This window comes from Plectropomus leopardus, chromosome 18 (assembly GCF_026936395.1).
Source record: "Plectropomus leopardus strain MGB_pleo_1.0 chromosome 18, ASM2693639v1, whole genome shotgun sequence".
Classification (NCBI taxonomy): domain Eukaryota; kingdom Metazoa; phylum Chordata; class Actinopteri; order Perciformes; family Serranidae; genus Plectropomus; species Plectropomus leopardus.
Window position 1 is genome coordinate 18,610,813 of NC_142193.1, and position 25,155 is coordinate 18,635,967.

A 25,155-nucleotide genomic window follows, 5' to 3' on the forward strand; every position below is an offset into this window, starting at 1 on the left:
CTATTTGAGCAAATGTAAACATCTTTAATCTTTTAAATTGTGGCTCAACAAATAACTTAACAATTATAAAAATATAGGCTAATAATATCTGTATGTTGTATTAGATAGTGTTATTTTCCTGTTGATGTGCAGGATTTTTTACTTAAAAAATATTTACATGCTGTAAACATATTTAGAATTGCAGGAAATAATAAGGTAAATTTTACTGTCAAAGATTTGATAAATATGTCAAATGGCAAAAGTAGATTTTTTTTTAGAAATATAATACTGATTATTTCTCAGTCAGAGGAAAGTTGAGTTTGAATATCTGACTCTAATTTAAGACTCGACCATCCCATTAAGTTGATACATGCATAGAGTAAAATGATGATTGACATTCAGTTTAGTATTTTCTCACATAACAAAACAGTTTAAAAAAATGTACGCTTTTAACTGGATGAAATATTAAATGGCAAATGTGCTAGAGCGTGTGACAAATTAATTTGCAGCACGGCTGCAAATTATAGCACATGTATAATTAACATCACATTTGACAGATCTCACTGTCAGAGAGGCAGGATGAACCTCCCTCTCAATGGTTAGAACTGATGGCTGCCTTTCTTTTTAAAACCATATTTAGAAAGAGCATATCACAACAATTCATCAAAACGTGTGATATTAAGCCTTTAATGTATGTCAATTAACAAATGATCAAGACTGAAATAAAACATCTTACTCCTAAACCAAGCTTTAACTAAAACCATGTCCGCAATCCTGTGTCCGTAGTGTGAGCTCAATTACAGCTTTGATAAATGTCCTAAATTTAGAAGAGGAAGTTATTTGTCCCAGCAGTCTTTTTTGTGATCCATAAGTCACTTCTCACCTATAGTTAAGCAGGCTCTTTTTTTATGACACTGAAGATATAAAGAGCTGTGGAGATAAGAGGGTAGAGATTGAATCACTGCCTTTGTTAAAGGTGTCTTTGTGCTCATGTATTGTGGGATGATTTTTATCACTGGCCTCACTGTAAAAAGACAAGGTGTGTTTGTGTTGGACGGCAGTTTGCTTTGCTCGATGCACACTGCAGGCGGCTGAGGAAAGAAGAGAGGTGGTGTGGAAATAATAGAAATTGTGGCAGTATAGAGTTTACAGCAAGGAAGGTAACAGCTTGCACAGCAAGGTAAGAGGATTTCATTGTTTGGCTTTTATTTATAATAACAAAGAGTTTGCCAGTGAATTTAAATATATTTGATACCTGTAGAATGATGGGTTTCTCTAAAAAAAAGAAATGCAAAATTATGGAAAATTAAAAAAAAATCTATCACAAATAAACTGAAAGTGCTCCTTTGCTGAGTCCTGAGCAGCCTGTCTTCCTAACAGCTGCTGTCAAAGCGCTCGGTTGGGTCAAGTTCAGTGCATGTGGGTGTGTGTGAGAGTGTGTGTTTGTGTGTGTGAACAGACAGACAGGACAGCGGCTAGTTGTCAAACATGAATGACTCTGGCTTCACTCTCGTCCCGCTCAACACATGGAAAAGTATTTACTGCGTGTGTGCATGCACGTGTCAGCAGAGAAAACTCATTGTAGACGCAAGCATGTGTTAATATGTATACTAGATGTACTTTTTCTGACATGATTAATTTGGATAAGCACTTGGCGAATCTAGACTTCCCATTAATTGCTGAATTTGCCGTAACACTCAAGACATAATTCCTGTCACTAACACATAAATTACATTGATTGTCTGATCCCTGTAAAATGGCCTTTGGATTTGCAATTAAATCTTTGTTTGTGTCACATGTAACACTGTAAGTCCCTGTTCTCAATCACCATTTAAACTGAATAAACTGTCCCTGGCTCGAATCTGCGTCTCCCCACTAAATTGAATGGAAAACCTTCCGTCAGGGTTGATGCATCCTGCCGACAGACAGACAGACAAACAAATGGATCAATATTAATGAAAGCAGTGTGTCGTAGTTCAAAAATAGTGCTTCATTTGGTTTGAATTTATTGGAGGGAAATATAAAGCATTATATCTGAACACGATTTGAATAGCTGTGGGTTGGTTGTTGTTAAAGTAAAACAAAGTCAGCAATTAGAGGATAAAATCTTAAACTCCTTACCTCATCTCAGGTACAATATGGTCACTATGAGCCCAGTGTGAGTGACAGCTGCCATTGAGCTGCTAAGCTGTGAGACAGCCTCAGTCTCCGGTGGAAAGAAGGAGACAGATTTAAACAGACTCCAGCCGCCCCCCCTCCATGCCTCCCTGTATTGTGGGGAGAAACTCTGGCCAAAGTTTGTGGGCTCTAGGCTCTTGATTAGAAAAGGAAGGAGCAACAGAGGAGAGGTAACCGCGCATGAACCTTAAGTGTCCCGAAGAATGAAGGAAGGTTTTAATTTTCCTTTTTTTTTTTTTTTGCGAGATGCATCTCAAAGGAAAAACCAGAGTAAAGATTTTAGATTTTTTTTTTTTTTAGTGGAGCATGTTAGTCCATTTCTCCTGGGCCCTAGTCACTTCTACCCCACATGTAAATTATACTCTCTGGCTTCTAATGTGCATACAAAATTAAATTACACAGTCACCCGCAGGAATCTTGCCCCCTTTGGTCTCTGCTTCTGTGTTTTAATACACTTCGGCACATTTCTTCACTCCAGCCAAGTTATTGGACGGAGTATGTCGAGCAGTTAAATTGGCATAAATTACCGCAGCATTGTGTAGTATAGAAAAGAGTTTTAGGATGATGTGAACCGGATGAGGAGTTCATAAAGTTCACAAAGTTCATAACAAATGTCTGCCATGCATCCAACAAAATGTTGCATGTGAGACGTTTATTATTTGATCTATATGTTTGTGCATGATGTATAAATGCTGCAACACAAGAATCCTGATAGAATTTTAAAGACTTTTCCACATGAGGAACAACTGTGGAAACCCGTGTCTCTGTATCCACCACAGTGCTCTAACCCTAACCCAAACAGTAGGCCTTCATTCTGTTAAATAATCTTGCTGATTGCACACTGAGTCAGTGTAAACTTGCTGAACTGGAGAGACTGGCATGCCCTCCCTCTCACCCAGACGATCCCAACCACTGCCTAACCACATGTGGAACAAGCTCCTGGGCTGCTAACAAGCCATATTTCACCCACGCGCCACATCAACTAGACCACTTCTATCTTTGGTTTCACACTCTCAGAAAGATGGTAATTAGTGCAAAATTTACAGCTGCAACAAATGCAACTTGAAGGATCCAGCGGCTGTATTCACAAACATTCTGAGAATACTCTGAGAGAGTGAACGTAGCCCAAAAATTTCCAGGAAGGAGTCCTAGCTTAGGAGTGATTTAGGAAGAATTCTAAGCGCAACTCTGAACAAGGAAAGGACAGAAGCGTTTACCTTACTTAAATGAGAAGGTGCTGTTTAAGTGAGAAGATGTGAAAAACCTTTCTGCTAGGTGTGATACATTATTTTCAAGGTGTGATTGGTTGTCACAGACACTTGAGCCTGCAAGGTGTGGACACTCAGTGGAAATAAAATAAACTTTGTCACAATATGACACTGTAAAGGCGCTGTTTGTGTGATCACATTGCTGCACTGTTGCATTTTTCCTATTGCCAAATACAATAGTGTTGAGATCACTTTGATTTCTAGTGTTATGGCGTTATTGCATTGGGTGGGAGATGTGAGCGCATCACTAATGAAATCGACCACAAACATTCTCCCTGCACCATCTAATTTGTGGCAACATTTACTCACTGTCGTTTAGTGTTTGGAGAATATTTCTTTTTCCATTTTGTCTTTCCACTATTTTTTTCTCTGCTTTAGAAACTCTTGAGCCTCTTGAAAGTCCTCCTCCCTACTTGTAACATTTTTTCACGTTAAGAGCACTCGTAAGGCCTTAAATGCTTTGTGAATAACTTTTATCTCTACTAGGAACTAGTCTTTACTCTTTCTTAAAAACAGTCACAGTTCTAATGCTGCGTTCATGTCATGACAATGCAAACTGACACCTGAAACTTATCATTGCTGATGGGGGTTATAGGGTAGAAATAAAAGTTAAACTTTTTCAGTGGTTTTCAGCAGTTTGTTTTTTGCTGTGGGGCTGTGTTGTTTAGCTTAGTTAACACTGTGCTAGTTTTCTGTCGCACAGCATAACAACATAACTACATTACCAAGCATTTGAGCAACACTTAAACAGCAACTCTGTGATAATGTAGATGGTCATGCTGTTGCTTTGTCACTCATCATGTGAGTGCAGCTTTGGGGTTTTCTTAGAATTTCATCACTAGGAGCTACTCACTGTGCTGGGGAACTTTGTGAATACAGCCCTTGGATCCAGACGGAATATCTCGCTCTAGAAAATCCTTTATTTTACAGCCCTGTTACGGATATAGGATGTGATATTGTTACATCTTTTAGGAGAAACAATTCAGTGGATTTTCCAGCCAGGTTCACACACACATTAAAGGAAACAGTCGGTGATGGATGTATGTACTCCTCCTCTCTGTTCCATCTCTACTCATCCCACCCCCTCTGGAAGTTACATGGTGGATGTTTTCCATTTTGGTCTGCAGCCAAATCTATTTTCCAGGTTTTGTACTTAGTGAGGTCGAGGACCCCGGGGATGTTTGACTCCACTGGTTCTAATCACAGTCCAACCCCCATGACAGCTGCTGTGTGTTAGGACCTCCCATTGACCCTTGACCCCGCACTATCCTAAATTCATTCTATTAAAACACCATAATGAGGGGTTTACTGGACCAATTGCAGGTTTTATTTAAACCTATTAGTTGATGCAGAGAGGTGGAGGGGAGGGTTTGCACTGTGAGGAGGGAAGGAAGGGAGTTTTGAAGAGATTGAAGGGGGAGTGTTTGAGACTGAAGGAAACAATTAGTCCAAAATGTCTCAGGGTGTGTTTGGCCCTCAGCCACACTCGTTTTTAATGTCAGGAGTATAAAAAAAGCACAAGTGTTTCCAGATTATTTGCTGTGTTGATCATATGTGTTTTCCCCCTGACATATAACTGTTTTGTAAGACAGAGGAGTATTGCCTGTGATAGTTCGGCATGTTCACATGAACTACAGATTATGAACAGTGAGGTTTTGGAAGCTGTTGTGGTAGCAGGTCAGGAAAGAGCACGTGAAGTTGTTTCCTCAAGGCTTTCCTGTAAATCTTTGATCTGCAAACTGTCAGCAGGTATGTGAGTTGTGCAAGAAAACTTTACATGTACATATGTAAAGTGCATAATGGTTTTAGCTGTTAACACAAAGCTTCTGTTTTGAACGTTGCCTGAAGAGAAAGCTCAAGGTTGATTATCAGAGAACAGATCAGAAGTGTGCAAACTATTGTGGAGAGCTCGCTTTTTCTTTTTTTCTTACAAGGTGTATCAAAAAAAAACATCATAGTATGATACAATCAGTCAACTCAAGCAGGGCAAAAATACTCTGGAGATTGATGTACTATGTTCTACACTTTATCGGCACAAATAAGACATGGATAGGTTGAAATGTAAAACAGCCTATAAACACACAAATGAATGAGCATTAAATCTGTAAGGTTTCTGGTTTGTGTGTTGTTTTTTTTAAAGATTATTTTTAGGCTTTTACCTTTATTGTGATAGGACTGTACAAGTCTGAAAGGGGGAGAAAGGGGGGCCAGCATGCAGCAAAGGGCTGAGGCCGGAGCCGAATCTGCAGCCACTGCAGCAAGGACTTAGCCTCTGCACATGGGGTGCCTACTCTACCAACTGAGCTACTGTACGCCCCAGCTTTCTTATTTATTTATTTATTTTTTTAATTGAAATTGCTAAGAAGAGGAATCAATAATCCTGATTTTTTTTGGTTAAGAAAAAAAAATTCAGTTAAAAGCCCGTTTTACACAGAGTTCGCGCTATAGGTCCACTGGGTGATTTCAGACATCATCATGGAAGTAAACAACGGATGACATGTAACACAACAGCATCAGCCCCGAGTGTGACTTAAACTACAAGCGTCAGCAGCACTTTCGAAACACTGACAAACATGGCAATTACAACAATTTCCCATCCCCGCATACAGCAGCATTTCTTATCCTGCTTGGAGGGTAAGGAGCTCCTGGATCTCATTGTCTCCCCAATTTGTGGACATTTGCAACCATTGTTTTTCTTTGAGTTAGCTGCCAACTGCTAACAGCTACTTTTTAAATTTTCCGCAGTGGGTTTAACACATAACACATCGTCATATGTCGCCCCTGTGCCACCCATGACCCCGTCCTGCAGGCTGTTTAGTTTCAACAGACATTATTTTGGCGCTGTTACTACCTCTAATGTTGCCTGCTCCCCTTCTACAATTGTAGCAGAACAGCAAGGCAGCAAGGTGGCCAAATGCCATGAAGAGACAGTGTGAAATGGGCTTAAGTGGTTGAAGTTTATGATATCGCACCACCACGCTTAGATGACGGTGGCCAGAATAGCATGCATGCTGGTATGCAGGCTGTATCACCTTCATGCACAGTGATGGAAGAAGTATTCAGATCTTTTACTCAAAGTAAAGTAGCAATACTACATTGTAAAAATATTTTGTTACAAGTAAATTATGCATTCAAAATCATACATGTAAAGTATAAAAATATATTTATGTATATATGTGTGTGTGTGTATCTCTCTCTCTCTCTATATATATATATATATATATATATACTGTATATGTGTGTGTGTGTGTATATATATACTAAAGTAATAAAATAAAATGGATTACCCTCCCCCTTTCCCCTTAATATTTCACAAGCTCCCCCATAGTTTGCACCCTGCAGATCTTCTGAACTTTCGTAGAATCCTCAGTGTGCAGGGGTTATTTTTCTCTGGCATGACAATGTAAAAGCTAAGATGTTCAGCAGGAATGACACTTCCCATGGTGTATCTTGTCCCAGAGTTGTCCCAAGAGAAGCGTGGGTGTGTATGGGTTCTTTTTTTTTTTTTACACTTTCTGATCTACAACCCCTTCTCTGTGTCTCTTTTCCCTCTCATCTTCACGGCATATGTTATGAATAAAACTTGCGGTGTGCTCAAGTCTTCCACATTGTCTACTTTTTTGATCCTTTATTCTCATAAATCATCTCCCTAATTTGCCTGTGAATTAGATGGTGCGCGACATGTAGACATTTAGGACGGGGCGGCGAGAGAACAGAGAGCCCACCCCTTGACTTTACGGGAAATGGGAGGCCGCTCCACAAAAAGGAGACTATTTAGAGGACTTGTCCGTCTGCAGGGACTTTGCCTCACAGTGCTAAGATAACTGTGGTGGATTGTTTTTATTTGCAGATAATTAAAACAAGAATAAAAAGCCATTTGCACTGCTCATTTTTATGTCCCTTTTTATGAGCGTAAGACTGAGAAAATGTTTACACACAGACAGTGTGTAGCATGTGAGCACAGTGAAGCCTAAATCTCATGTGTACAATTCATATATTCCAGTGTAATTTATAAGCTATGAAAATGATAATTGTTGAAGTGGATCAAATTCTCCAATTAGGCTTTCAGCATGGCAGCCAAGACTTTCAGTGTTTATGAGCAGCAGTTAGTCTGTCTGTCTCCAACCTGTCTGTAACCTCGAATAGAAACGCTACACTGAAAAACACATTAGCACACCTGCTGCTAACTGCATGAGGAGGTTGACTGTGTAATAATAATCTGAATCCATGTTGTTAAATATTATATGATGCTATGAAATAATTGTCGTGGGTTCATTTACCGCACACTTAAAAATTGGTTAGTGCTTTACTGTTTGATCACAGGTGATTGTCCCACAGGATAGCTGTAAAAACATATTACAGACATAGTATATTTGCAAATTACAGCCTCTTTGTTATACTTAACTATGTACTTGAACACATTAATAGGTAGAAAGGTAAATGAAGAATGGTCGGAGCTGCAGAAATACACTACACTCCCCGTCGTCCTCCATAACATGCCGTCTTTTGTCAAAGCGATCTTGTTCCCCTATAAACACCCATCAGGGTCCATATTACTGACCAGAGCAAGCAGCACTGCAACATTATCCAGAGATTAGCACCATGCACAGACACAGTCAGCTACAGCACATACCCTCAGATCTGCTCTCAAAAAGGCTCAAACGAAATCATGCAGGCTGACGTGACATCACCATGGAAATGTAGCTTTGCCTTTCACTTTCTCAACTGGCCAGCCTATATCTTGGTACTGTAATGACATTGTCTAAGATAATATGCAATGAGTAACTGTTATTACTTTTCAAGTAACTGGCCTAACATTGGCTGTGTCATGAATATAGCTATAAGCAGCACCAATTCAGTTTACCAAAAAACAAAAAAAAAAATCTGTGATGATATGATAAATTTCTAAAGCACTGTTTGCTTTTGACTCAGTTTTGTTCACAATCTAGAAAGGTGTGATCTGTGGATGGGTTCTTTGTTCTTTAAGCTGTCACTCCTCTATAAAGGGATACTTTGCCAATTTTTAACCAGCGTTTTTATCAAAACAATGTGGCTAGTATGTGTAAATAAGCTGTGGTAAACTTCTCTCCATCATACCAGCAGCAAGATCTCCCTGCTCATCTCTCAGCTCAGTGTCATCCAGCAGATAACAACTACGCAGTCCAAATATGAACCAAGATTCTGTTACTGTATTGACGATTACTCATTTTTAGCTCACAAGAATTTGTGCACAGGAAGTGGGTGCTATGCTGTTTACTGTATTGTAAAAATGAAGGGTGAAAAACCAAGCAGTGCTGATGATTGATATTAATGATTAATATAAGATCCTTTGGTACCAGCTAGCCACTATATTGTTTCTTATTAAAATGCTCAAGCTTGTATTACGTCCCACCAGTGGCAGTGTATACTGGTCCGGTGCAGCTCAGAGCATTCTGGTGGTTGCAGGTTTTCCAAATGCCACAGCTCTTTCTCTCTCTTTCTCTAGTAGGACCGATTTTGAAAATGTTTGCATCTTTACTGCATAGAAAGTGTTTTATAAGATCATATCCGCAGTGAAATATTTATAAGGGGAGACACTGGAAGTGAAAAGTTTTGTTTTTTTTAAATGCACTGGTTAATTTTTACATTTCAGGACTTCCGTAACAAATGTTTTTTCAGACTAGTGGTGGAAAAACATCCAAAATGCACATTTCTGTTTTAGAAATGTATGCAAAAATTGCATATATAATTAGATAACATTTCATTTGCATCTTTAAATATAACATTTTAGAAAACTTCTAATACAAAAAGTAATTGTAAGTTAAAAAAAAACTTTTTATGGTGATCTCTATTAGTTAAAAGTTTTACCATATCCACCTGTAGTGTCTACCTTTAATTTGACATTCTTGATCCATAACATGTATGGCTTCTCCACCAACTGTCACACAGACATCACTTGCCTCAGGCAGGAAAAGAAGGAAGCACTTTTTAACTGTTTCCACTGGTTGTAGATAAAAGGGTATTTCGTGGTCGCCACTTCACTATTTCCAACTGTTTACGGATTTTCCCGACTGTTGAAAACATGCAAAGCAACAAAAAGAAAAGAGAGTCTTGTGCTGTAGCTTTCAGGTCCATTACACAAAGACAATTTAAGAACTCAAAGCTTACAGCGCTCATGAGTAAACTAGCACTTCAATATGGCTGGACGCTAAAGCTAAAGCAGGTTAATTTTGTTGAGTTTATTAGGTTGTTGTGGGGTGTTTTGGCCATGACTGCATGGTGGTGCACAGCTACAGGTCACATGGTGTGGGAGTAGAGGTCACCAAGGTCACTTCCTGTTCCCTTTAAAGAGGTGCAGAGCTGTAGCTGAGGACAAAAGAGACCACGGAAGTACTTCTGTAGCACGAAGGATATAAAGAGTCTTTTCAGTAAACCATCGAGTCTGACCTTTTCATTCACAGAGGAATTTAACTTAGCTTTCTTTGGAAATGTAGTGTTCTCCTCCACCTTCTGCTGTGTATTCACACTAATCCTGAGCTGTTTTATCACCCAGATGTTATGTTGTTTCTGTTGAATAACTGACACTTTATTAGATAATCCATTGTTGCAGAATGGACTCAGATCAGTTTTTGGACACTGGATCACCTTTAGTGAAGTTCAAAGTGTTCTGACTGGTGACTCTGTTCAGCTCTGAGGACTATCAGTGCGTAGATGAAATTACATATCTGCCAAAGATGGTCAAATCAACAACATTCGATTCCACTCATCACACTCACCTTGGATTACCTCTCTGTGTTGTGTGTATGAGTGTGTCTCTGCTGCTTCCACTTTCAAAGATTTTTGTAATTTCAATGTTTTCCTTTTTGCCAAACATTTCAGTGCAACTTTTTGCGTTTATTTATGCCAAATTGAAGAAATATTAAGCACCCTCGCCTCCTGCTCCACCTACTTATTGTGTCTGCTAATGGCAGCCTCTATGGACAGCTTTGGCTACATTTACCACACAGTATACATCTACAGAGCTATAGGGTCCCTCATTTAACAAGATGCTGCTTTATGGTGCTGTGTGCAACTTTCTTTTATGGATTAAATGAACTATATGTCATTTATTTGATTGATTATTGCATTCATACTTTAGAGTTTTGAGCCCCCCTGTTTAGTTTGGCAGCTTAATTCATCATGTATAGTTTGACAATGATATGACTCTCTACAGGCAGACTATGCATCGAACAGTAAAACAGCACAATCCTTTTAATTGGAGAAATTGTTTATATATGCATTTACATGTGTATGTGCACATGCATGTTTGTGCTGGTTTCTGTGCAGCATTTGAGTGGCCCATGAGTCGTCCACATGTGCTTTTGGATAAATTGGTACCAAAGTTAATCAGAACCAATGACCCCGGCCCCCCACCCAACAGCCCCGTTTTTGGTTCATGGGTGCGTTTATGGCCTCAAACTCAGGTACATATATTTATGATGGCAGTAAAATGGGCCGCTGTAGTTAATCTCCTAATGACGTCTCCTTTCCTATGCCACCAGTGAGTCTGGGTTCGGGCCATAGGGACCCAGTACTGCAGACAGGAAGGGGGGGGGGGCACGGGGCCTTGTTTTGGGGATGCAAATTCTGGAAAGCAAGGTTTAAACTAAAATGTGGCTCAGAGACAGGAATGAGACGGGCTTCGCTTTTTCTGTGCGGTGTGAAGTGCAAGATGACATGTATGTGTCATGGCATGTTCCAGGGGCATGAGATCCATTGCAAGTGAGAGTGCCACAGGGAAATTTTACTAATGGAAAACAAATGGGCCACACTTCTCAGTTCTTGTCACTTTCTATCTGTGAGGCTGCTTTTTCTTATTTTGGGGCCTTCATTTGCAAAGATACTTTGCATACACATTTTAAACTGCTTATTTAAATATGATTCACTTGTCAAATCATGCAGGCTACTTTTGCATACATGCATGTGCACAGGTGTTAGTGTTACATCATGTCACTTATGTGTGTGTATGAAGAGGATTTTTTTTATGCCAAGGCCGGAGGCATTATGTTTTGGGCAGTTTTGGGTTGTTCTTCTGTACTTACATACATTCATCCAATTCTTGTGAACACAATGTCTCAAGAACACCTTGAGGAAATTTCTTCAAATTTTCCACAAATGCCCACTTGGACTGAACCAAAAATAATTCAATTTTGGTGGTCATAGGTCAGAGGTCAGGGTCAGGGTCAGGGTCAGGGTCACCTCTTTTGTCACCTCCTGGCCTTCTTGTTGATGCGATATCTCAAAAACACCTGGATAGATTTGGCAGTAACATTCACTTGGACTCAACAATAAACTAATTAGATTTTGGTGGTCAAAGGTCAAGATGAGTAAGACCTTGCATCCATCTAGTGAATGCTATATTTCAAGTACACAGTGAGCAAGTTTTTTTTAAAAAAAAATGGCACAAACATTCACTTGGACTTACCAATGAACTGATTAGAATTTGGTAGTCAAAAGTCAAGTTCAAAGGTCAAGGTCACTGTGACAATGTGATATTTTAAGAACACTATGAGGGAATTTTCTCAAATTCGACACAAATGTTCACTTGGACTAATTGTGAACTAATTTGATTTTGAAGGTCAAAGGTCAAGGTTACTCTGTCCTTGCGTCTCTATTTTTTATGAAGACTATCTCAAGAGGGCTTTGAGGATTTCTTTTCAAATCTGGAACAAAGGTCCACTTGACCATAAGAATGAACTGATTAAAATTTAGTGGTCAAAGGTCACTGTGACTGCACAAAACATGTTTTTGGCAATAACTCAAGAAATGATACACTAATTATGATAAAATCTCACACAAAGGTCTAACAGGATATACTGACAGAAGTAATGGCATTTTACATCCAAAAGGTCAACTTGAATGTAACAATTTAACATTCTGCCAAAACACTTTTCTGGCTAATACTCAAAGTCATATCTCAGGAACAGAAGGGGAGACATTTGGTCAGATTCTGAATTTAAGAGTGTGAAGCATCCATGTTTTCACAGACATGGATGCAAACTGTAAGTGCAACTTAACTGGCTCATGGAGGCATACCGTTAGGCGGTAATTCTAGTTCTTGGCAGCAAAGCGTGACTCCATTATAAAGGCGCCTGCTACTGTATGTAACTTTACTTAAAGATACAGTATGATGACACTGGTGCACACCAAGCAGAACAGTTACCGCCCTTTTCCTCTTTCTGTCTCCACTGTCCATCTTCCCTCCTCCTTCCTCTCTCCTCTCCTGGTTGCAGTTGTATTTGTGCGCCTTGGGAAGATTACAAAGAGGTGCTTTGTGAGGGGATGCAGCTGCTGAAATTCGACTAGATCCAGCTGAAGAGAGAAGGGAGCAGGTGGGTCAACAACGCCACCCTGCCGTTCCCAGAATATCAGGCTGCAGAGCTGTGCCTCCCTCCCTCCCCCACCCACACACACACATGCACACACATCCTCAGAGCACCCCTTCCCCACCCCAACACACGCACAAACAAACATTATACCATGTCAAAATACAAACAGAGCAACACCCACAAAACAGCAATACAGCAATATGCACATGTCAAAGGACTGCCTCAGTGGAAATACTGCCCACTCAAACAAGTGTGCATCACTGGAGTCATTCATATGGTGGGAGAATGTTGGCAGAAAGTTAGAAAAGCAATACAAATAATTACAACAACACATAAACATATCCCTAAGTGTTGCCTCACTAAGGCCTACTAATACTGCTTATGTGGCTTTTTGTGACTCCCTAACAGCACTTATAACGAGGGCGACGAAAGTGTTGCAGAAAGCAGAGGAAGATCCTGTCAGCTTTGTGAAGTTGAGATGTTAACAGGTTAGGGTGCTGCCAAAATGTTGAAATTTCTGCATCGCAATGGGGACATTGGTAAGATGACCCTTATCCGGCTTTGCGCAGCTCAAACGGAGGTGGTAGGAGATGGAGAGAGAAAATGAATGAAAGAGAAGAGAGGAAGTCCTGCAGGCGAGCGTTCTTGTGCTTGTTGAGGTGGCTCAGATGTCACACAATGCTCTCTGCAGGGGACATGCACCATCATGGAACAAAGTGACATAAAATGCACAGATTTGCTTCATTGGTGATTTTTTTTCTCCAATCCTTTAAAAAATTGCTGAAGAACAGCAGATACACTGAAGTAGTATTGAAGCTAAAAAATGAAAAATGATGTTCCCACTTTATCGTCTCCATCTTCACCCTTAATCAGCTCCAGCTCCAGACAAGCTGCTTTTTTTCATGCATCTCTGTGGAAACACCAACCAAAATATGGATGAATTTTTGTATTAACTTTGCATATGTTTTCTCTCTGCCGTCATGTTCCATAAACAAGCTTTTTGATAATCATAAAAGCAATATGCTAATGAAATGCAGGGGGGTTGACGGTAGAGAAAGCTGTGGGCTTTGTGAACTATATTCTCCAGCTTTATAAAATATGTTTCTGTCACTGAAGCCCCTCTGCATCATTAATGAAAGTTTTGACGCACATTGCTCCCTCCCCCACACCTCACTGTAACCATCCCCCATCCTGTGAGCGATAAATCAGCCACATTTATAATAAGTCCTTCTGTCCTATCCTTAAAATGCTTGAATGTCATTTCATACACACTATGCCCCACAGGGCTTTATCCTGAAAGAGCCCACTGTCCCACCCACTTAGTATTCCTGCCTAGAGATACTTGGAGACGTCCCTATCACCAGTTGAAAGTCCTGCAGGCAAGCACTGACCAGCAAGCGCTACAGTACAGTTTTTCTCTTTCACTGGGAACATTCGCTCATGATTCCTCTGATATTCCTTTGTGTATGCAATGTTTTCTTCCTCTCTCTGAGGGCAATCAGCTTCAAAAATCATCCCTATCTCCACTGTTGCCCTTTGATGGCATAGTATATGTGTGTTTTCCCTGTGCAACTTTTCCATCTAGCTGATTCTTTTTTGGTTATATATCATCCAGTTGTCATTTCTTCCATCATTTCTGAATGACTTCAATTCTTTTCACGGGTCAGTGGTCTTCTGCCATTCATGTGGCTGTAGCTTTGTTGAGATACCAAGTTCAGTGACTTGATATCAGTTCCATCACGGCGCTGTCACTCGCACCCCACGGGGCTTTTCTTTCTGATGGACTCGGAGCCTTTTGCACCAGTTGGGAAAACACAGCTCCCACTCTTCATGCGGTGCTCCAGGTTATTGTTCATTTTCTTATCAGTCACCCTGGTTCATCTGATACAGTAGAAACAACACACTGCAGGGCTCCTCACTTGCTCACATTACAATTTGTGTGGAAGTGTGAGAGAGATCATCATTAGAAGGTGGATCTCAGAAAAATGCAGACTTCCAGCCATCTGGAGCTCCATCTCTACACATGTTTTAGAGTGTGGGAAGCTGTACGAAAGTGTCACTGTCCTAAAATCACTAAATATTTCATCAACTCTGGGCTCATTTGTGGGTGTGTTATTGTTTGAGTGGTTTTCCTTTTTATTTTTTCGTGGCCAATTACTCTCGCATCACTATCATTCACTTTAATTTACATCAGTTCATTTGTCATGTTACATTTGTCTGAGCCCCGCAATCTGGGTCCAGCCCGCGATTTGAAAAAATGAAGCCATGTGCTGTTGATATGGTACTTATCACATGCTCTCCGCTTAGCACTGTGTCATCTTAACCAACTCTGGGTGACTGCAGAAGATGCACCCACATCTCACTTCTCCTCCGAATCTTCCACTGCGAGAGTAATGGTCTCCACATTGCCTAGCGAAGCGTCATGCCTGATTGCTGCCATTCTCACATCTGCTTCCTGGAACAGCGGCGGGGAAGTCTCCAAAGAGCTCCCAGCGGAGTGTGGGGCATGTGTGCACACATATGAGGCGAGAGTTTGAGACGGGGGCTTGCCGGCGTGGTTTATTTTCAAAGGGTAGTGCTGAGGATGTGTTGAGAGGTTGAGGAGTTGAGAGAGCTCTCCGCACTCTGGTTTGGGTTTCACCTCCCTGGGACACAGCTGGGGGGTTGGGGTTAGGAGCTCGGGGAGGTGGTCCACAAGGATTTCTTGTTTAGACAACAGCACAAACAAGGCATAATATTATTTTCTGAGTGTGCGTGTGTGTTAGAGAGACACAGAAAGTGTACAACCTTGTACATAATGTCATGTTCCTATCATATTTACAGGAAATGACAATTCTTCTTCATCTTTTAGTGAGCTTGTATATTTAAGTGTCATGTGAGGGGAAAAAAACATGCAAACAACCAAACTGAACTGCAGCAGAACAGGGAAGTAAACCATATATGCCAGTGCCAGCTAACTGTCATATCTGCACCATTCATTTCCCTATTTCTCAGCAGTAACATGTGTAATGATAGGCATCGCTCCAAGTGGGCCACTTTGCATTTAAAAAGGTCTGGGCAATATGAAAAAATGCACAGAGCTGAAATGAACTTATTTGCTTATTCAAAGCTGCCACTCTCTCCTTTCTGGCCCAGATCACAACACACTGTGCATGTTGCCCAGCTGCCGCAGCAAACTGGGAAGTTTTGAATGCAAAATAAGATGCAAAAATGAGAATTTGCATCTGCAGGACAGTTTAAACCAAGGTCAGTAGAGGCACCAAAGCTCACTGAGTCACTCTTTAATGCCAGGCGTTTGGCCATTTGAAGTGCTTTGTGTCTAACTGCTCAGAGCAATTTGGAGCAACTGAAGTGAGTCCTCATTGAGGCAAGGTGTAAATGGAAGAGGAACATGGTTGTAAAACTGGCCTGTCAAAATGTCTTCTCTAAATATATGTCCAGTTTAAAGGTCCAGTGTGAAGGATTTAGGTGGATATATTAGTAGAAAATGAATATATGATATATATACATAATATTATAAGTAAGTCATAAGTATCTTGTCTTTTGTATCAGAGCTGTACCCAAATATTTGGCTACGCACTCATGTGAGCCCCCTTGCAGCTCACCTTGAGTATTGCCTTGACCTCCAGCACAGAACAGGTGAATTTCAATATCTTCCATAATGACGACACTTGCACATGCACAACGAAGTTTAACAGCCTAATTTAGAACACTGGACATAGATTGCTGTACTCTCTGTCTGAGTTTTTTTTTCTAACTTTATCAAACTATCAAACTTTACTTTTTCAAACTATAAAGTGTCACAACCGCTGTCGAGCAGTCAGAGGCACACAGAGCTCTCTCTCACATAACAGTCCGTGGGGCACTGTGTCTCTCTCTCTCTCGACACAGAAAACTGTTGGGATGAGAAGTTGGTCATCCCTTACTAGACAGGTGACTGTGACCCTACCTGTCGGTGAAGCTTTGAAGCACACGGTCTCTCCGTCGCCCAAGCTCTGGGGCGCAAGGTGTCAGCACAGTGTCTGTCAGCACCTCCCCCACCGACCAAAGCTTCAATTAATCACTGTTGATGAATGGTGACGCTCCAGAACCCAGAAAACGGTATTCCGGTGAGCACTAGTGTTTAATCACCTGAAAATAAGAAGCTTGCATTTAAATTAACTTAGGATGGGCTGTTTATATCAACATAGGGTGTGGGTTCTCACCATGTTCCACCATCATTTTGCTATAGTAGCCCAAAATGGAAAAAGCAAACGCTGGCTCTACATAGGGCCATCTGTGTTTTTACATCAGCTGCAGTAGTTTGCTGTTGCTTTGCAATGGAACTGTCGGTCAGCAAAATCTCTGGATAGTTTGGCTCCTATCAAAAACCTCCTGAAGTCTAGATCTTAAGTTACCAAATGAAAAAAGGAGCACACATTAGCAGGTGCCAGGCTAGCAGCCTGTATCTGACATGCCAAAAAGCACTGGACAAACACTGATGTGGAGACCTCTGCAGTTAATTCGGCTCCTGGTGAAAACCTCTTGAACACTGAAGAAATTCTAACCAGGAGAAGTTTCAGCTGATTACAATCTGCAATCTTCACCACTAGATGCCACTATATCCCCCTAAATCTTACACACTGTTCCTTTAAAGTTCTTGTGAGCGTAACTGCTTTTAAAAATTGAGTAATAATGAAGCAGAGCAACTTGTTGACTATAATGAACTATGAAAAAATTGGTTTATTAACTGATGTTCATGCAGAACATGAACATTTAGTAGCCAGATACATTCAGCAAAATGCAGGAGCCTGTCCTCGCAACTGAGTCTAACCATGAATAATGCTATCCATCTGACAGTGTACTGCATGCTCACTAAACACCAGAGTTGGATGGCATCTCTACACTCTGTTTTGTACTTTGTTGTTGCCATCAGCACGATAATCCCTTCTGGTTACAATCGCTCTTTTTCTTTTTCTTCACTTTAATTTTGAACCATAAAACTCCTATTTTACACCCACCTCCCCAGTAAGCAGTGTCACACTATACTGTACATCTAGAATGCAAATAGGAAAGCAGACAGACGGCATGTCTGGATTTTTTTTCCTCCTTCCTTTTTTTTAAATGATTCTTATGGCTTCTCTGCATTTGCTGCATTGTGTTGCCTGCCAAACACTGAAGCTGCCACAGTGCTGCTGCTGCTGCTGTCGGTGTTTTTTCGATCAGACCGGTGTAGACCTGGGAAGCAGAGCTGTGCCACAGTGGAATTCAGGTGCCAAGAATATAATTTTCCTTAAGTGCTTACAACTGTAAAAACCAAAGTTGATTCCCTGAGACTGAAAGTAATTACAGGCCATTTAAATTGGAGAAAAAGGCAAAGCAGCTAGCTCTTTAGTATTCGCAGAACTCAAGAAACATAATGAGGTCTGTCTAATATCTGTTTTATTTGAATGCTTTAACGTTCAACTGGGTAATTTATATTGGCTGTATGTGATTCCTCTGGAGGAAATGCCACTGGCTGTGGTTAACCCAAAGATTATAAATCGCGGAAGATATTCTAGGCTTTTGAAATCAACACTAATATAGACAAGCATCATCTGGAATGAAATAGACAGTAATGTCTAATCTCAAACATCCACGTGTTGCCTAATTATCCTTCCACCTAAAGCACTGGCTACATATTCAGATCCCTTACATAAGTAAAAGTACTAATACCACACTATAAAAAACACTCTTTTAAAAGTTAAAGTACTGCAGTGAAAATTTTACTTAAGTGAAAGTAAGTAAGTTTATACAAGAAAAAGTACTTAAAGTGTTAAAAGTAAATACAGAAAAATTCTAACAATTAAATAGGTAAATAAAAAAACAAAACACAACACAAAAAAATAAATTATTAAATAACAAAATAGTAAAAACTCAAAATTATTAGAAAATTTTTTAAAAAAACCTCAGAATTATTTTAAAAAAGCAGAAACTAAGAATTATTTTAAACAAAAATTAAAAACATCCCAGAAAAAAAAAATAAAAACAGAAAAAAAACCCAGATAACTTAAAAAGAATTGAAAAAAATGTTCATCAAAAATAGTTGAATCTATTGCAGCTGTACTTGTATAAACTGCTTGATAATTTAATATGTAACAAAACATCACGTTTTATTAACTCTTTTTTTTTCATGTCAAAAATCTCGATCAGTAAAGTAACTTAAACATGCAAATACATGTAGTGAATTAAAAAGTACAGTATTTTTCTCTGAAAAGTAGTAGAGTAAAAATATAAAGTGACACTGAGAGAAAACACTCAAAGTTCAAGTTCAAAGTTCAGGTACCTGAAATTTGAACTGAAGTGCAATACTTGAGTAAATATACTTAGTTACATTCCAACACTGCTACACATGATTGACTGTCTTTCTCTTAGCCTGTCTGAATGAATGCCCTCCTGCTGGTTTGTCTTCACAGAGAGATGAACTTGGCTCAGGGATGCACCAAGTGTATCTGTTGAGGCGGAGCAGGCGGGGGGGGGGGGTTCACCCGGCCTATGAGAGCGTGACGGTGCACCTGTCAAAGAGGATGGCCTGGCTAATCACTGTAAGCTGGCCGCAGAGTGAACATGTGTGCTGGGGAGACCCTCAGGCCAGGAGGGGGAGGAGGGGAGGGCACGCCTGACCCAAAATGTTTCAATAAAAAAAAGAAGGATGTGGACGGAGAATTCCCCAGATCATTCCCCCACCTTCCCTCTGCTTTCACCGCTCCTCGGGTCTTCCCCTTTCCCTCACACTCCTCTCATCTCTGGACATCAGAGCATTTGCTCTGTTTTCGTTGTTAAATCATCCGGCTTTTGACAGACTGATTGCATCCTTGCTCACATTTGCTGACTCATCTCTTCTGTGAAACCCGCCTTCCTGGGAGTATCTGCCTACCATTGGCTCCCTCGGGTCTGATAACGTAGAGACTCTCTGCTCCCTCTCGCTCTCTGTTCCTCTCTATATTGAGTCATTCTCTGGGAAAAAGCAAATCAGCACTCCGCCGAGATTCTAGAGAACACACTCTCCGGTTCTGTTGACGAAGGGTGAGGTTCCTCTTCTCCTCACCTCTGGAGGCAGGACCACACAGCGTGCGAAAATCTGGCCCCGCAGACACACCTCAGTTTCCATGCGCACTAAAACATACATACATGTTTTCCCACAACAAATGACTTCACACCGCAGTTTAGAGATGCACGATGAGCCTCACTCTGTTGTAGGAAGAGCTTAGCTGTGTTTGTGCATAACTCTGGAAACAGGTAATAATCGGCAGTGGCGTAGTCTAAACAACTGAAAGCAAACGGAAGATTTGTGTGGAGCTCAGCAGCATTAGTATGTCGCTGGTTCAGTCTGCCAAATCCAAGGAAAGTTTTCAATTAACGTCAGATGTGGATGTCGAAAGTGTACCTGGGTTTGAATCCCTGTTCATTTCAGCTGTACATCTTTTTTGATTTAATGTTAATTCCTGGAAGACTCCAAATCTATATTACATTGGGCTCGGATTTGATTTCGTAAATCTGCCTTTTGCGTGTGTCTGCTATGACTAATTGCATTTGGCCGGCAGATCCAAACGCTTCGTGTTTGTCTGTAATCATTTGTTTTGACCACCGTGACATTCCTCGAGAAGTGAAACACTGGATTTTGTTGCACTAATGCAGCCACAGTTTCCACATCGTTTTCTTCAGAGGGCTCTTTAGCCTAATTTCTGCTATATGCTGAATAATCCTATATAATAGAACAAAAATATCTCATAAAATCTTCAGTATTTCAACAGTGACCTAGAAGCCACCTCTGTTAGTTTTATGCTTTGAGATAAGATCACAGTTTAAATTAATTCCCCATGACAGAATCTGAGAGCGATTAGTACTACTTTCACTTCAGATCTCCTTTCTTTTCAAGCATGCAGGCTAAAAGCACAGACACACCAAATCGACATCAAAGAAATAGCAGTGACAAAGTTGACTGATGCGTCTCCTCATGTCGCCTGTGTCTGCGCCAATAACTTGGGCATGAGCACACTGCAAAGACTACAATCCATGGCCAACCAGCAGGTACATTCAGCACCTGAATCAGAGGAACTACCCCTTCATACCAGCAGGTGGCAGCCATCTGTCACCGCCATTCAAAAAGGGACAACGGAGGACTGTTTTTGACGATATTTAGCCAGTTAGCACATTAACAACACAGTCTAATTTCAAAATCAAGGCATTTTTACTGTGCATCAGTGAGCAGTTACACAAGCCATCAGGAAGTGACTCTGCTGAAGGTTAAAGAAAAATAATCTTACCTTATATAACAAGTTAGTTTTGATATTACTCCCTCTTGACTTTGGCCCTTTCTTTACGTTTCTCACTATCATTTCTCTCCTCGCGCACTGAGCTCAACTGCCAGTCAAAGCGATTTCATTCGCTGATGGGCTCCATCATCTCTTAGGCCAATTCAACAAGCTAAATTGGTGGAATAAAGCCGATGGGGGCCAACGAGGTTCAGCGGTGCAACCTACAGCAACTAGGGCAACAGATGCTAACTGGCAGGCCAACATTATTATTTTGTTTATTTTATTTACTTGTTTATTTGACAAGGGTAAAAGCATAAAGCATTGCTTAATATATGAAATACAAAGTAGATGAGGTACACGTTTATAGCCAAGGTTGATTTGCACCCCTATACCTGGTTAGACTTTTAGAATAAAAACAGGAAGTGTAGGATACTGAGCTTGGAATAATAAGACAAAATAATACAATACAAATATGTACATTTAAATACAAGCAAAAAATAAGTAAAAATGGAGACCAAAATAGAGACAAAAAAATGTAACAGTGACAAAACATTTAACGATGATGAATTGAACTGCGGCCAGTTGTTGACTTGGTGTGTCAGGGCCACTGACATCTAACAGAACTGGTAAAATGACAAATGGTGATAATGAAGATATATCATCAAATAGTGTTTCATAACATATATTAGACATCATGTTATTTAGCCATTAAGTTACTTATTATACAAGATTGATGTGTCTGAGAAGCAGTGTTTCTTATGTGCCAGCCAAATGGGCTTTTTGTTTATGAGACTCACAAGTTAACACCTTCCTCAAAATCTGAAAAATGGGAACCTTTTGTTGAGACTAATCCTTTACAAAAAAGCCATCTAGTGGAGTTTTGGGTCCCAAGTGAATAGTTAGTAACCAATCTTTTCAACAGATCCTTCCTAAACATTGGAAACTGCGCTGGACATTAAACATGCAGAGAAGTGCCTGCTGTCTACAGCTTGTCAATGTGCTTCCACTTATCTCCACCACCTCCTCCTCCTCCTTCTTTCTCTCTTGTCTTTCTCTTCTCTCTATCTCTTCTCACTCCGTCTCTCCCCTCAGGGGAAGAGTTTGAAGTGGCGTTTCTTGGGCTTTGTTTCCTAAAGGGGCCGGTTTTGTTGTGTCTAGTGTCTGGGCTTTGGCAGGGCCTGGATGCTGAGATGAAACCTAATCTAACAGTGTGCTCGCCACACGGCAAGAGGTGGTTTTTGGGATCCTCTTAGTGGCTGCTGGCCGCTTTATTCTGGACTCCAGAGGCTCCCTACTGAGGGCAATGGCTTCCCATTGTGGGATAATGGTTTGTTGCCTTCCACTACCCCCTTTGGTCTGACTGTTCCTCAAATATACTCTTATTATATACTCAAAAGTCACACACCCTGCAGGCTTTAAAGGCCGTTAAACCCAATTTTCTCAATAAGCTCCTTACTGTAGATGATGGGTTCCTCCATAAAAACACAAAAGCAAAAACACTTTTTTGTTATTTCACTTAAGCAATACCTCTGTTTTTCTCTGAGCTCTTCTTACTGGTTTGAAGTGGGTGAGGCTCATTTCGAAAAAGTTGATGTCATGTATTTAATGGCATCAATCAGGATTTAGCTCTATATTGTTTTGTATTGTTTATTGTGAGTTGTTTGGGTTTTAGAGTCTTAATTTTGGCTCATGTATGTATTTAGCATGTAGTTTATCAATCCCCAGATTTGCAGCCTATCTGCCCCTCCAGTAGAGCAATGAGTGGCCAAAAAACACTAAACATTGTATTTGTACTAGGGAACATCTTCATCACCAACAGAGCCAGTTAGTGAATCGAGCTTTGCCCAAATCCAGTCAGATAAATGGCAAAAAAAATTCCACCGAGAAACTCGAGTGCATCCTCTTGTTGATGTTTAATCGTTGTAATCGACTCCATTACTGATTTAACTTTACTTATGGCTGTGTTTACTCTGCTAATGCTAAAGTTAGCACTTGCTGCTGTGGGAGCCACCATAAATGTTTTCAAAGCAGCAGCAGGCATGATACATCATTGACTAAAATGCAGTCCTTGATTGGCTGCCTACGTGTTTAGCTACAGAGCTAAGGAGCAGCTGTGGTCACCTTGGTTACACTGAATGCCAGTTGTAAGAAGTTTTCATGGCAATGAAAAAAATCAAAGTCTCCACAAAAACGTCTGACAAACTACCCTTACAGCACAATCATATTTTTATGTTGTTGATCCATATCTATATTTTCAATTCATTATTTTGTCTGCAGACACAGCGAGTCTTTAAGAGTGCATTTAGTAATTTTACACCTATCACCATTGTTATATGACATGCTATTGGTACCATTATTGCTGTTGCATCTCTCCCCCTCTCTCTTCCCCTTTCTCTTTCTGTCTCTCTTTGTCTTTCCTTTTTGTCATTGTTGTAATTTAATTGTTATTTACGACCTCTATTACACATCTGTCTGTCCTTACATACTTTACTTTACGTCTCTAAGTTTTTCCTTAGACAATGTGAGGGTCTATGGGCAGAGGGATGTCGTATGCCGTAAAGCCCTCTGAGGCAAACTGTGTTTTGTGATAATTGGCTTTATAAATAAAATTGACTTGACTTGAATTGACTAGACTTTGGCCCAACATCAAGTGTCTAGACAGACATAGATGTGAAATGCAACTTGGCTGGTTTGCAGAGGCATAGAACTGCGAGGTGGTAATTGTAGTTTCACTCTGAAAACATTCAATCTGACCATATGACAAACTTTTTACAGCCATTTCAAGCCCACAGAGGGTCAGTGCTGATGCTCTAAAGATAGATTCTAGGATGAAGTATCACTTTGCAACTGAAACCATCAAACAGTGCTGTTGCACCAGTTGCTGCTACTGTAGCGTTCTCTGTCTACCTGTTAGGCCTCAACACACTGTCTCTCTCACACACACACACACATACACACACACACAGTACCTTGGGTCCCCTGGCCTGGCTGGGCTGTGGGTAGCTTGTAACCCAAGTGTTTTATTAGCAACTGGTCCAACACAGCTAATTGCTTCCTGAGGGAGACGCCTCCCTCCGCTCCGTGACTGATTAACGGCCCACATTATGTGTCTCGACAACCTTGACAATCTTTTTTTTTTTCCTTTTTGGTCACAAAACTTTTTATTACCCTGCACTGCCACAAATCTCCAGTGTAAATCTCCCCTCGAACCAATTTTTCACTGCGAAGCAGTTAAAGCATTCTGAATCTTTTCTTTCTCAGTAATTAATGTTTATTAATATGATTTAATGATTTTTCTATGTAATGTGTTTTTAATAGTCACTTACTGGTATGGTTTGCTACATTATTGTCTTAATCTGTTTTCGCTTTACAGCATATATTTGATATTTTCATATAGTAAAAAAAAAACAAACTTTTTCCACGATTAACCTCATACACTTTGGTCCTTTTTACACAGAGATCCTGCTACAGGGCTGCTACAGAGTCCCTTCTTTATGCCCCCTTTGCATTTTCATGCAGAACCAAGTGACGGTGGTATCATTCTGTTCCAGTATGATCATAGACAGCATGCTGGCATAGCGAAAGCAAAAGAGGCATGATGGCTGTGATGTTTAACACAACAGCTTCCGCCCCTAGTGTACACATCAGGAGCAATTGCTAAAAAATAATAATGGTATCACATGACAATAACAATCATATACTGTTTTTGTTATATGGGGACTGATCTCATCCTCTGCTAAGAGGATAAGGATCTCATTGTTTTCCCAATTTTCAAATGTTTATAGCTGCTGTTCTTTGAGCCAGTCACTAACTGCTATTTAAACTGCTGCTATTTAAATCCCCCGTGGACGGATCGTGCACATTACATGCTGTCAAAATACTTTTACTACCTCCGTTGTCATACCTGTCTTCTATAGAATAGTGAGGAGGTTTAATGGCGTGATATTCCCACCTTGTACAGGCAGTGCATAGGGACTTCTGTTATTTTGTCATCAATACTTAATCATTTACAACTTACAACTTTACACATAAATCGGTTTTCAACTATGAAAATGTTTCTCATATAAATCTAACACATTTAATTTAAACAGATAAGATCTGATATTA

General features: G+C 40.3%; 1 long non-coding RNA gene across 1 annotated transcript in view; it reads left to right on the top strand.

The window, feature by feature from the left end:
• LOC121956511 (uncharacterized) overlaps nt 1-15,090 on the top strand; it is a 34,868-nt gene extending 19,778 nt beyond the window's left edge. The window contains exons 3-4 of the long non-coding RNA XR_015779656.1: nt 12,677-12,775; nt 13,181-15,090. This is a non-coding gene — a long non-coding RNA (uncharacterized LOC121956511). The remainder of the gene's footprint in view (nt 1-12,676; nt 12,776-13,180) is intronic.
• Nucleotides 15,091-25,155: the final 10,065 nt, after the last annotated feature.